Source organism: Nothoprocta perdicaria, unplaced genomic scaffold (genome assembly GCF_003342845.1).
Source record: "Nothoprocta perdicaria isolate Ctin4 unplaced genomic scaffold, notPer1 scaffold_3, whole genome shotgun sequence".
NCBI classification, from domain to species: Eukaryota; Metazoa; Chordata; class Aves; order Tinamiformes; family Tinamidae; genus Nothoprocta; species Nothoprocta perdicaria.
In genome coordinates this window covers 9,707,050-9,719,117 of record NW_020455532.1, presented here as the reverse complement: position 1 = coordinate 9,719,117, position 12,068 = coordinate 9,707,050, and the positions used below count along the sequence as shown (strand labels likewise).

Below are 12,068 nucleotides of genomic sequence, written 5' to 3'. Positions count from 1 at the left end.
AAATAATACAATTACCTTGAAACTCACCRTAAAATGGTATGTTTGGCAACACTGAAGGAACTGTAGACCTCAGGGATTTATTTCCATTTACATGCAAGCTTCTTTACACCATCCTTGACATGTTAGAAGGAATATTTTTTGCAAATCAGAATTAAGCCACAAAGATGGGAATTTCAAAACCCGGATATTAGTAGAACATGACAGGCCAGTATGAGCCCATTGCGTGCTCTTAATTTCCTTTCGTCTGTATTCTTCACTGAGGGCATGTCACTCATCTTTGGCAGCAGATGATGGATACACAAACACTGAATAAGGGCATTTATGGAGGGAGGATGGGGCCAAACTCTTCTCGGTGGCGGTTAGTAAGGGGTAGCGGGTACAAGGTGAAACAGAGGAGGTTCTATCTCCAAAGGAGGAAGAACTTCTTTACTGTGAGGATGACAGAGCCCTGGMACAGGCTGCCTAGGGAGGCTGTGGAGTCTCCTTCTCTGAAGCTCTTCCAAACCCACCTGGATGCCGCCCTGTGCTCTGGATGTCCCTGCTGGAGCAGGGGGGTTGGATTGGATGATCTCTAGAGGTCCCTTCCAACCTCATCCATTCTGTGATGATTCTGTGATGTTGTAAAATAGTTTATTTTTTTTTAAGAGTATGCTATCATACTGTGCTTTGAGTTGAGTCTACAGCATTCTTTAACTTTCAGTCTCAAATGCACAACTGTCTGTCATATAGGGAAAGCATTACTCTTTGAACATATTGTTAGAAACTTAAGGCAATGACCCTGTCTGAACTACACTGGAGACATCAAAAGGGTCTTTTAAAATTTGCAGAGCCTGATATTTGTATTTCAACACCCTGTTTGGTATGTTCTTTTGCAGATGTAGCAGGAATCACCCCTTGGACTTTGCTGACATCTGTGAAGGTTTTGTCCTTCTGGACACTCTTCTTGGGAGGACTTCTTTGCTCTGGTCAGACGGGCCGTGAGTCGGAGTAATGTTTCCAAAGCACTTTTGCATAAACCAGCCCCTGTTTAATTTCCTGCCATATGATGGAAGCAAAGAAGTCAATATAGTTATTATATTGTTATAATTATATTATTATTATATATTGTTGTTATAGGATGCCAGAAGTGTCCCAGTAGGCCCTAGACACTTTGATCCTTCACTTTCTGCTCTGCAGAGTGGGGAACTTGATTCACYGCAACGTGCTCTGTCACAGGGATGTTTTATAGTTGGCCATAGATGCTTCACCAGTTGGGATCCCTAATTATTATCAATTTGCAGATTGCCTTGAATGTCTTATTAAGATTCTTGAGGAATGATTGATCATAATCAAAAAATTAATCACCAATCAGCCCTGGCAATTAACATTAGCAAATCTATTTGCATATATCTGAAAATTTATGCTGCTGCTGGAAGAGGGGACCTTTGTTGAATATTATTGATTAGGAGAGAAGAGCCAGATGCTTCTGTCATTGGGACATTAGACTTTATTAGATATGGCTACTAATGTGTAAGAAATTGAAGGACATTCCTGCAGTCTGTCCCAATGCAGCAGTCTCCCAGTCTCTGGCTGGAATTTTTGAAATGCATCCATTGAAATTTCTTAAAAGATGTGGGGTGTTCTGTGCTAAATAATCTTTGAATTTTAGGTTTTAGTTACTGTGGATACTTTAAACATTGGTTATAATAGAAAAGGTTGATAGTATCAGGCTAGATTGTGCAATTTACAATACAAGAAGCAAAACAACAGAAATAATTATTTACTGTTATGAATAAACGGTTTGTAGGCTTTTGATGAACTTGCCTTATTGTTGTATTTATAATATGCAGAATTGCATAAAAAAGTCCTAGAAGTGGTTGACAATAATCTACACTTTTTCAGTCAATATATTTTCTTTAACAAATTCATGCTCCCCATAATTTGTTCTTTACAAAGGAATACTTTCTTAGTATATTTTTGAAGGAATGCTTGTTATCATTGTTATGTCATTCAAGTGCATTTCCATCCTGAAACTGCTTACAGAATAATACMTATGTTTAAAATGTTAGTCTGCCACATGTTCTGATACTTACTTTCTTTTAAGCACAGTAGCCTTCAGTTTTGCTTGAACACATTTCCACCAGCCTCATACTCTGTGCTATGTGTGCAGCAACAGGGGAATGTAGAGTCTACTGTCATAAATTCAGATTTGSCTCTCATTTATAGCTGCTTAAAGATGAGGAGCAAATTCATTTAGGCCACTAGGCAGTGCGATAACAGTTTATCCTGTTTAGCCATCACAGCCATAGAAATGACAGCAGAATTAAAGCTATGTCCTCTAAGCAAAGCTGGTTAACATTTTAAATAGCAAAGCTGTGTTGAAGACAAAGGACCACAAAAACAGGATTTATCCTTCCAGTTCCTGAATTTTTAAAAGAATAATTCAAAAGATTTTTCATTTAAAAAAAATCTTATGGTAATTTTAATTTTTGGATAATTTTTGAATGTAACATCATTGCAAGCTAGAAATCTGTGTAATTCGTATAAGATTTTGAAAGTTTTTGTGCTGAACCTCTAAATCTCTGAGTAGATTTTAAAGCTGGAAGGTGTTGTCTTTAAAAAACAGGAGTAACTGTTAAAATCTACCCTTAGCTTAGCTAGATTGGTTTGTTCTCTGTTCCCAGCTTTGTGTGTATCAGTCTTTCTTGAACAGATAATTTTTTATTTCTCTGTAGGTGCTCAACAATCTGCTTTGCAGTCTTCAAGATGTCACGTCCTTAATGGCGTTAATATATTTCCTTGGATGTTACGGCTTTGGAACTGAATCAGAACCCAAGTCTGTCTGAGGAGCATTGAGTAAGTCTGAATTTGTGTTCACTTTTCTTTTTTGATTCAGAGGGAGCCCCGGTGCAGATCCCAGAGGCTACCTGAGGTTGYGTCCACTGGTTGTAGCACCTAGGTGTTGCTGAAGTTAGTTCACGAGATCTTGTCACCAAAGCAAGATCTTGTCACCGTCAGGATCAGAGGTTAATTGAAATCAGAGGAGCAGAACCCACTCGATTGCCCCRTTAATGATGCCCGGCTCCCTCCGGGGCCCCACGGCTGCAGGCGAAGCTGCCCGTCGCTCAGCCGGCCGCTCGGGATGTATTCAACGGCCGYGTCGCCGAAGCCGATAGAAACATCCATGCTATGGGAAAGCAGGATGTGTGTGCGAGGGGCAGTCAATGACATCCCCATACATCATCCCCCAGCTCTCGTGTTCCAGGTTTCCGCTGAAAGCTGCTAATGCCTGGAGATTTATGGCAGGTGGGCTCTGCTGCGTGCGTAGTGTTGGGTGGGTGATTGGGGACACCCTGATTGGGAGCCGGCAAGAGGAGTTTCTGGCAGTGAATGCTCTTTATGTGCACAGGTATGGATTGGATTGGATGAGTAATGTGTTGAGGTTAAAATATACAAATTTTYCCTTCTTCTCTCCCCAGACTGTTATGAACAGTGGAATTTTGCTAATGAGTATTAAATACCAGAGGTTGATTGTGATGGTAGCTTTGCCAGTGTTTCTGCAGTCAGCAGTTATGTGCTCTTTACCTTATAGCAAAGCGTTTTTACCTTACAGAGAAGCAAAGCAGATTTGGTCACTGCAAACATTACTATATATTCAAATTCATATTCTTRTGAATCAGAATATAATTAGAAATTGTATTCTGAATCCTGTAACCCTGTGCTGGACTTGGTGACGACGTCTCCATTGGGAATTGGCTTGGCAAAGCAGAAGGAGAGGTTTTCCTGTTTGGGATACATTTGATGTGTTGAGCTTGAAAAGGGGAGATAACTTGGAGACATTTTATTTAGAGCTATATAGACTCTAAGTTTCTTAAAAACTGAGATAATCAGTCTAAAAATCTCATGTCATATGTTTGTCCAAATGCTGTGGTCTAAAACCTAGTCTTCTTGCACTGTGATATGGATATTAAGCATAGGCCTGCAGAATATCTCCCTCTCTTTTCTTCTCTCAGCCTGCCTGATTTTAATCCCTGCCATCTTTAATCTAGATTTAAGTGACTGTTCTCTCTGCAATACATTTGCCTGTGGGTAGAAACTCAGCATATTGCAGCCTACGCCAAGACCCTTGTTCCAATCACAAGGAAGTCTATAATTCACGTAAATGATCCTTAGGAATAATTCTCCAGGACTTGTTTCTCATCCCCCAGACACAACAATGTAGCAGTGCTAGTAGAAATTTCCTTCTGTAAAAATGGTCTCATAAAAATGAAGCATCTTTGGATTTGCTYGTCTCAAAAGGTCAAAACCAAAGCCCAAACTCTTGAGATGTTTTGTTAACGAAAGCTGAAAGCGTATTTGAATTTCATAACTCTTACTGTTTTCTAGAAAATAAAGAAAAAACTCCTAAAAAGGCAGCTATTTTACAGCCAAAAGTATTTTGTTTGTTCCCTTGTTTAATTAAAAACAACCCAAACTTTTTTTATTTTACTAAAATTAATGCTTTGAAGTGAGACCCTATTTTTGTGGAGCAAAAAAAAAAAATTTTTTTTGTATGTTCTTAGAGCTTCCTAAAAGCTTCTCCTCTCATGGGGCAACAACTTTACCCAGCCGTGCAAGGTGTTCTTTAGGTAATTTATGTGCCCGAGCCACACGACTCCCACACACAACGGAGGAGGAGAAGCTAAATCACTCAAGGGAGGTTTCCTGTGAACAGCCGTATTACATYTACCACCCGTTTGCTCTGGGCTGGCTGAGAAATGAAGCCGTTGAAACCTTTGGGGTCATGCCGAAGTGGGGGACAAACACTTATCAATGGGCTACGCAGGATGGGGCCTTGTTTCATCTTCCTTTCTAGAGGTTTGTGGACTGCAGCGTTTTCCCTGGTCCCGTTCTGTTGTGGCTACAGTGGTGCCAGAGACTGGGGAAATGAGATATTTATTTGAATGAAGAGCCTCTGGATCAGAATTTTTTCTTGTCTGTAGAAGACTGTTGTGGAAAATACAATTAGTCTTTTGTTATGTGGCATTGAAGGTAGTCTTGAGAAATTCAAGTTTGCTGTGGAATACTAGGGGAAAATTCAAGGTTTTCTGCTTACGTGCTGATGTTGCACACAGTCTTGGGGATATTCTGCCTGATCCTTCAACTTTTACTGCATCTTTCTCCAGACTGTACCTTCATCACATGCACCGGGCGGATACATTTTCAGCTAAAAAATACAGCAAAAGAGCACCCCAAGCACACGAAATATCCCCACAGTGCTCTGCCCGTGCACAGGAGAGCACCTGGAAAGGCCCAGCTGCCAAGCCACGCTTGCAGGCAGARGTCACACACGACATGAGCTTGCTGTTGCCTTTCCCATTGCTCCTAGGTTCATATGAAACATGAAATTCCATGTGGGCCTCTCAATGGTTGCTTGGAAATGGGCTGCCTGTCACCCCAGAGGGCCGTATTGGCATCCTGCACCTGATTGCATTTCKCCGTTCTCCCCCACAGGACAAGTCAAAGGTTACGGTTCAGAGGGGAGCGTGAGCATGTTGACAGCAGGTTCTCTTCAAGCTGAGAGACTTTTTAATGGGCTGGCTAAGTTGTGCGTAGGTGTAGATGGCTGGTTGTGGGTATGGACTTAGGAACCTGAGCCAAAGWAAACCGACACAGGCAGAAAAGTTGATACTGACTCCAAAATAAATTGTTCTGAGCCTCAGCGTGGCCTGAAGAATAAAGCAAAACAAGAGAAATAAAGGAATAGTTCAGAGCTTGTCACAAATTTCCACCCACCTCTCCTTTCCACACCTGTTTAATAAAAGCAAAAAGAGCTGTCAAGTGAACTGTAAATATTCCGYGGAAAGCAAAGTTACCTTTTTACACTCGAAAATTTCAGAAATGGAATTATTTTCCTGATATCTTGTGTTTCTGCTTGCTCTAGCGTGCCGTTACCCAGAGCCGTTCCTCCCGGGAGAGGCGACACAGAGCCCTGAAGTACCCGAGCCCTGCGAGGTGCAGCCAGCTCATAGCAGTTAAGTGTTCCTTGTTGTGCTTTTCCGTGCTGTGCTGGTGAATGATCCTGAGCTAGTATCTCTGCTGAGCATTTTGGCTGCTCATATAGATAGCCAGGCTCTCCTAAAATGAGTCTGTACCACACCACGTGTGAGGTAGCGATGCCCTGGACCCCATTATTATATTAATTGCACATTTGTTAGTGATTCTCAGCTGTGGATATTGGCTGTTACCCCTGTTTTACCTTTGGGGAATTCAAGCACAAGAGGCTAAGGCAAAAGGCCTCCACCTTAGCACCTGATCTGAGCAAGCGGCCTGAGTGTTGCCTGCAGTAGTCAGGGTCAGACAGGATAGTTTATAGCAAAATCTGATGTTGAATATTCCAAAATATATCCCAGTGCCCTTGTATGCTCTGCCTGTCTATGTCTGCAGCGATCCTTTAGCAGACTGAGTGGATGGGAGACTGAGTGCYATCATCTAGTATTGAATCTAAGCTTTTAAAGTATGAGTCTCCAGTTACTTCAATAACTCGACCCTCTTAGATTTAGTTGAGGAGATAAAAATCTGCCCTTGAATCTGAGTGAGAAGGAGTGAAGCAATGATGAGCAGTTATCAGCACTAGTCTAAATTCTTGAAACTAGAAAATTATGAATCGAACTTTCCAATTCTTAGAAACGATGAAATTGTTTTTTTAAAGAACATTTCAGGATATGTTTGCTTATTTTATACTTTCTCATTTTTTTGGTGTGCAGCTGGCTTGTAAAGTTTTTCATGAGAAATACATATTTGCTAAGCTTCCTTTTGAAAATGAAAATTACATTCTTACCTATCCCTATATTCTAGAGCAGGTCTTTAACAGTAAGACCAAACATTCTTGATAAATTTGTATGTGCTAGTAAGTGCATGTTCCTTGCTACATTTCAAAAGCACCACACTAAGCAAGGAGCTTCGCAAGTCAAAAGTAAATTGAATGTGTGACTTTTTCTGTTTTAATTCTGCCATAGAGGTTGCAGAAATTTAAAGTGGATRTGGATTATGGCCAAATTCTGTTACACTGGTTTCCTTCATGATGGCTTCGCTGCTATCAGCTAGCCAGTGATGTCCACTCCAACCTTCAATTATGTGCTCATTAAAAACATCAACATATGCTGGAAATAATCACTCTAATAATCTGTTAGCCCCAAATTGGCAGTGTTGATGCAGCGATTCTTCTCAGAGACAGTTCTTATTTGACCAGAAAAAAAACCTGTCACTGCCCTGTCCTGCACCCCATGGCATTTGAGTCCTACTCTCCAAAATGTAAATGCAGACAGATTGCTGTAGCTGCAGCAATGGCACTAAAATAGCTTAAGCTGATTTCAGTTTAGTTATAGAACTTTACAGGCCTGCAGTGTTTGGTGGAATTTTCAGGAGTTTGCCTGTTCTGAGGATCCACGCCAGTGTTTCTAGGAAGGTTTTGCAAAAATACTTAGTTCAGTTATTACTCCTAATTGAGATTATTTTGCAGGAATCTGTGTAGCTTATTGCCCTGATGGAGTGTAAACAGCTTTCTGGAAGCACTTTGGTATGAAATTTTCCAGTCCTTGTTTTGTTCTTGCAAATTAAGTGCACGGAGAGCATAACCAATAAAGGACCAGATGGATTTGCTTTGAAACATCATTATTGTTCAGGTGTAAGCCCCCCTTTTGATAGTCAGTGATTTCCATCATTTTAATAGGATTCTTTTAAGTCACCATATCAGTGTTCCTCGACCTGAGCTATTCTATCTGCATGTAGAGTACAGATGAAACAAAAAAGGAATTTGTTTTTCTGTCCTCTTTGACCACAATCTTTTTGCATGAGACTGATGATTGAAATGCCACTTGGTGTCCATTTTGGCAGTGACTTTCTGAAGAGGACACCTAGCCACAGAAAACTGCACTGAAACACATTTCTTCTTTCCAAGGAGCCAGACAGGAACATACTTGATTTTTCAGCCCACCCTTTCCCTTTTCTTCGTGAGGGAACGGAGCAATAAAATAATAACGTGCCCAGCCAGCCTCGCCTCCCATTCTAACATGTTGAGTGCCAAAATCCAGATCAAGTCTTGAAGGCAAAGTGTGAATGCAATGAAAACAGGGGCTTTATTATAAAGGCAGGGCTGTGAACTTTCTAACTTAGCAGTGCTCCCGGATGTGACTCTTCACACTGTACACAGCTGCTGAACGCTTCCCGGGACTGTGGGTGGTGGGTGAGGAAAGGGGAAGAGGTGGCTTAGCTATGCACACTATTTCCCATAAGAAATATAGCAGTAGAGTCTCACCTCCCTGCCTGTTTTTCCACATATATTGAGACGGGGATGTATTTATATAACCCTATTAAAAGGGAACACTCAGTAGCAAGGTTGGTCTTTAAATAGCTACTGTTCTGCATACTCCAGGCTTCAAACTCCTCAGTTTCAACTCACACCCACTTACATTCTTTTGACATATTCCTTAGGGTTTTTTTTTTTTTTTTTTGTGACTTTGGGGTCAAATCCAAAACGTATTGAAACCAGTGGAAAGACACTCACTGAATTCAGTAGAATTTGGATAATACCTGCAGAGCTCAGGTACCGTGATGATAAATGCAATAAATTATAGTGGAAAGTTGCCCTTGTTGGGCTAGCCCCACTTAGCAAACAAATGAAGCTGCTGCTATTGACTGGAGTAGGTTCTGGTCCTATAGTGGTGGGATTTAAGCTTCATGGTTACCTCTAAAAGCATTTTTATAAAAGCTCATAAGGCTTTATAGACTTTGTAGTATTTTATATTAAAGATATAAATATCTCTCATTTACAGGTGAATAAACTGAGGCACAGAGACATGTTTAACTCTACGTGTCAGCCATGCAGTGCAGCAGAGCTAGAATTAGTCCCAGAGACCAGCCCCTGGGCCACCCAACAGAAAGACAGAGTCGATCAGATCAGCTGCTGGCAGGCTCAGATTCACACCCAGCACGACGAGGTCCTGTTCACGCCAACAGGAGTGGAGGGCAACCAACATCCTCCCATGAATCTTGGAGCGTTAATGAACTGACTAGTTCTTCAGAAGTATTTTGTTTTTACCACCAGGACACATTATTTCATCTTTTTTTTTCCCCCCCAACATTCATACTTTCCCTTTGACTCCTGTTATTTCAGTTCCATTTAGCAAATACTTCATGTTTTTCTTCCCCTGTGTCCCTCCAGCCACCTTAGTTTGCCTTTTTTTTTCTGTTCTTTTTTCTTTTTCTTTTTTTTTTTGCCTCTCTCCCTTGAAAACTTTTTCCCTCTTTCAGTGCACTAAGTGGATTTACGACCCATTTAGGCAGCTTACAGTGGCACTGCTTTTACAGTTCAGAGGCAGAAGGGCCATAAAAAGATTTACAGTTACAGCAAGAATCGGTTGCGTGGAAGCTCGAGATCCAAATTAGACAAAGAGAGCTGGGCTGTGTGAGTGGCCAGTAAAAGAAGCTTGGAAACAAAAACAAATGAAACTGCTCTTAGAGGAGGAGGTTAGGGTAGGGGGAGAGAAGAAGGAGGAAAAGTTGCCTGTTAACTTCACGTTACTATTGCAACGGCTCTGTTAATTCTGTTATATAAAGCCTTTTTTCCTCCTCTTTTTTTTTTTTTTTTTTTCTCACTCTCTCTCGATGTTATTGTTGGACAGATTTCCTATGCAAACATAAATCTCAAACTGGAGAGCAGCAGCCTCACACAGTAGTTGAGATTCCAAAGCAGATATTCCCAGGATGTTGGCAGCTGCTCTTGCTGCTGTCGCTGGGACGCCGGGATACAAACTCCAGAGGATAAAACCTCATGGCTAAAGGAGTGGGACCGGTTAGAGTGAAAGACTTCAGGTTGCATTGAGCTTAATCTGACACTTGAAAGAAGCTAGAGAATGAGGAAAAATTTTATCCTGTCTCCCCCCACTAGAGTTTTTCTGCTGACTTCAAAAGAAACAARACCAGGCTTGAGCAAATCCATAACAAACCGAGGCAAAAGAGAGATGATCTCTAGGGGTCCCTTCCAACCTCAACCACTCTGTGATTCCRTGTGCTTTATTTTCWGAGTCTACAGACTGCATAGGTACAGATAGTCAGACCTGCTCAGTTTCGGTCCACGCACTGTATAGTCCATACCATAGCTGTGCACTTCTTCCAGTAAGTCTTTTGGAAAGTGTGAACCTCACAATGCAGAAAGAGCACCATGCTCATGCAGGAACGTGGCTTGAAGCTGCCTTAGAGTAGCGATGCCAGGCACAGGAGTGCACATGTCCACAGAGGTGCCGTCCGTTCGAGTGCAGCACGAGGACAGCCCCAGTTGTGTTCTCAGGGAGCCTCTATTTGACTGAATGTTTCACTCTGTTGAGCCATCATTTACATTTGTAAGTTTTAGAGTGTGAAAGCAATCGTAAGTAAGCTCTATATATAAGAAAACCWGTACTTTTCTGTCCTGAATACCTTATTTTTTTTTAAGATAGTTGAGATGCACAGTGTTGGTTTATTTTTCTTCTTGTACRTATTAATTTCTGCTGCTCCCCCTTTTAAATAGCTTTCCGTTGAAATGATTTCTTTTAGTTTCAAAGAGATGCAGCAGTTTTCATCTCCTAATGTCTGTCACATAGTAATGCTATCGAAGTGTCTTCTGGTTACCAGTCAGTTGACATCCACATTTCAGAAGTGGCTCATGGGCCTRTTGGGGACCTCTTGTTCGTGGCTGTTGGATGTAGGGTAGCAGCAGAGCAGGAGCTCATATTTCCCCATTTCCTGGATATGGGCTTCACTTAGGAAGCTGGCGATGTCCTTGACCTTGCAGGGTCCCATGAACCCTGCTTCCATAGGGTCTAAGCTGTCCTTTTTTTGCTATGCACTAGTAGCTCTCCAGTGAGATGAGTATTACTGGTGGGGTAGAGGTCACTGGGATCCTTGGATGAAAAAATGCTCCCTGAGGATAGGCTTGTGCTTTGCTCCCATGCGTTCTCGCACGAATGTTAACATTCAGCTTATCTATAAGAGGAAAAAGCAATCACAGCCCTGCTCCCTGCATCCTTTATAGAAGCAGTCCTTCCTTCCTCAGAAGAACCTCCTATTAAGAAGAGTGGTAATATTTTAGGAAGATTTGGCTATAGCRTTTGCTTTCTAAAGGAACAAATGGCCAGCCTCAGAGAGACACTTCAGTTTAACCCAGAAATAAAAAAACAGGCAGGCCCATATTAAAATTGTAAAGCTAAGTGACAATAACCCCATGGATGACTCTTGTCCCTTCTTCTCTCCTCCCAGCAGCACCCGTAGCTGCTGCCATCCCCTTGCAGGGAGGTTGCACATGGGTTTCCTTGCAGGGAGGTTGCCCGTGGGTTTCCTTGCTGCCCTTGGCACCGTTGGGCTCAGCAGCTCCCCAGGGAGAGCAGCAGCCGTTCCGGACCCTGATGGATTTGTGTGCCTCCCACTGGAGATTTTCGGCAGGACACTGAACAACAATTCAACAAATTCTGCTGTGTCAGGGTTGTTCTCCTTGGCGCTTCCTTTTTCACATTCCCCTCCTTGTGGTCTTATTCTATCTCCTTTCTCCTTTTCCTCTTTCCTTTTCAATGTGAAGGGCCTTGAATTGCTGGTAGACTTTGACTTATGAGAGAAAGCAGAGAAAAGACTGTGTTTTATGATTGACGGTTAAAAGTTATTCATCAAGCACTTTTTTTTTCCTAGTTGTATATAGGTGTGCAGAAAATACAGCAGTTTTCATGAAAAATTCTTATGATGGTAAAATGCTTCACTTTTGGGGGAAGAACAGTAGGGAATGAATCCAGTTTTTCTGGAGAGTAATTAGGCTCATATTTCCCTTATTTTGCTTTTGATTTTTCTTTTTTTCTTCTGTATTTATAGAAGAAATAGGTATTAAAAGAAAACTGGTCAAGCAGTAATCTCAGAGCCTTCAGACAATTTAATTTTGATTCTGGTCATTAAAAAAAAACAAATCAGTGTTATCAGTTTGAATTAGTTTGGCAAAAACCTGGAAAATATTTTAGAAATATTTTTAAAAAGTGCCTACTATTGTTGAGTTTTTTCTTTGCAGAGAAGGATATGCATTTCCTACCGGG

At 41.5% G+C, this 12,068-nt stretch overlaps 1 long non-coding RNA gene across 1 annotated transcript; it reads left to right on the top strand.

The window, feature by feature from the left end:
- The first annotated feature begins 2,735 nt into the window (after nucleotides 1-2,735).
- On the top strand, nucleotides 2,736-12,058 carry LOC112949783. The gene is made up of 3 exons (XR_003249880.1): nucleotides 2,736-2,835; nucleotides 5,903-5,992; nucleotides 12,044-12,058. It is a non-coding gene; the product is annotated as an uncharacterized LOC112949783 (long non-coding RNA).
- The last annotated feature ends 10 nt before the right edge of the window (nucleotides 12,059-12,068 follow it).